Source organism: Elephantulus edwardii, unplaced genomic scaffold (genome assembly GCF_000299155.1).
Source record: "Elephantulus edwardii isolate Elephantulus edwardi_28Jun2011 unplaced genomic scaffold, EleEdw1.0 scaffold00028, whole genome shotgun sequence".
In the NCBI taxonomy this organism is placed as follows: Eukaryota; Metazoa; Chordata; class Mammalia; order Macroscelidea; family Macroscelididae; genus Elephantulus; species Elephantulus edwardii.
In genome coordinates, this window is record NW_006399778.1 from 14,144,091 (window position 1) to 14,146,115 (window position 2,025).

Sequence of the window (2,025 nt, forward strand, 5' to 3'; positions counted from 1 at the left end):
AAAATATAATTATAGAAAAAAAAAGAAGTGGATGCCACTCCTGTTTCCAATATAATGTTACTCTTTTCCTCTTAATTGGTATATTTAAGCCATTCACATGAAGTGTGATTGCTGGCAAGCCAAGTTTTATAATTGCCACTTTGCTGTATTCCTTTTTCTGTTCTTTCTGGTTACTTTGGTCCATGTACTTTCCTTTGCTATCTCTGTGTGAAGTAGTTTCCTTAGTATTTCTTGTACAGTTTGTCTTGTTTTCACAAATTCCTTAAGTTCCTGCTTTTTTTCCAATGTCCTAATTTCTCTTTTAATTTGATGGACAGCTTTGCTGGGTATAGGATCCTTGGCTGGCAATTGTTTTCGTTTAGCTTTGTGTATATGCCATCCCATTGTCTTCTTGTGCACATGATTTCTGCTGAGAAATCCAAGCTTAAACTAATTGGTTCTCCTTTGTAGGTGACTTCGCTTTTCTTGTGCTACTTTTAGTATTCTATCCTTATCTTTGGTTTTGGAGAATTTGGCTGTGCTATGTCTTGTTTTTCTTTTGAGGTCTTCTCTAGAGTTCATTGAGCTTCTTGAATGTGGATTTTCTCATTTTTCTTGATACCTGGGAAGCTTTTTCTTCCAATACCTCTTTCACAATTATCTCATTCCTTCCCTATCTCCCTCTGATCTGGAATTCCAATCACACATATGTTGTCCTGTTTGATATTATCTCACATGATTCTTGTATTGCCTTCATTTTCATTCTGCCTCCTCTCTGTTTTTTTCTTCTTGTATGTTCCCATTGAGATTCTTGTCTTCTAGCTCCATGACACTCTGTTCTATATCTTTTGTTCTACTTATTTTTGGTCCCTCTAGTATGTTGAAAAATTCTGCTATTATTGGCTACATATTATGGATTGCATTTTCATGCATTTTTGTTATTTCCAGCACCGTGTTGGTTGTATCCTTTCTATCTTGTGATGATTTTGAAAATTCTTGCACCTCTTTGTGGTTTTTATTTTTTTCTTCTGTAATTTGCAATTTCTTCAGTAGTTATTCATATCCTCACATCCAAATATTTCTTCTGACTGTCTCTGTCTCTGGAATATTCACTGGGTCTGAACTCTGATCTAATTTTTTATAGGAAGGCTTTTTAAATTTTTTTTCACAATGTTTGAAGTTGCCTGCTGCTTTCTTAACATTTTGTGAAGTTTTTCTTGGTGTGTGTCAGGCCATTTCCGTTGTGTCGGTAGAGGTTGTTGACATTTTTTAAATCTTTATGATGCTACTGATAAGTTGCAGAGCTAAAGTGTTCCCTTTCTGGGAGGGGGCAGCTTTCTCTACCCAAAGTCCATTCTGACTCTGTGCAGGAGGAAAGCTCACCTTTCCCAAAGTCCTTTAATTTCTCTCTGGGCTGCAGCATGGCCAGTGACCAAGTTCCACTGACTGAAGTTCTTCCTCTCCAAGGAAGGGGAGGACAAGTCCAAGCTCTTGAAGACATCCTTTCTTGTCTCCCGTGGCTCAGAAGGAATCTCAACTGGCTGTGGTCTACTTTTTCTAAGTCTATTAATGTCGTTGGTGGTCTGCAGCGTGGCCAGTAATCAGGTTCCCCTGACGAGGCTCCTTTTCTGAATGGAAGGGGAGGACAACTCCTGGTACCTGAAGCTATCCTTTCTGGTCCCTCATGGCCTTTTGGGAATCTTCACTGGCTGTGGCCCACCTTTCCCAAAAATCTATTCATATCCTCAGTCATTTGTGGTATGGCTAGTGACCTGATCTCCCTGACTGATGTACTTCTTCGATTCATCTTGTTAACAGTCTTTTTTTCTTTTGCTGACTGCCCTCTGTCTCCCGCCCCCAGGTATGAGCCCTTTTTCCAAGGACAGACCCCTCCTGACAATGTGTCCAAAGTTATATGAAACAAAGTTTCATCATCCATGCCTCTAAGGTGTACACTGACTGCACTTCCTTCAAGATAGGTTTGTTTGTTCTTTTTGAAGTCCATAGTATATTCAATGCTCTTTGCCAACACCACAATTCAAGGCA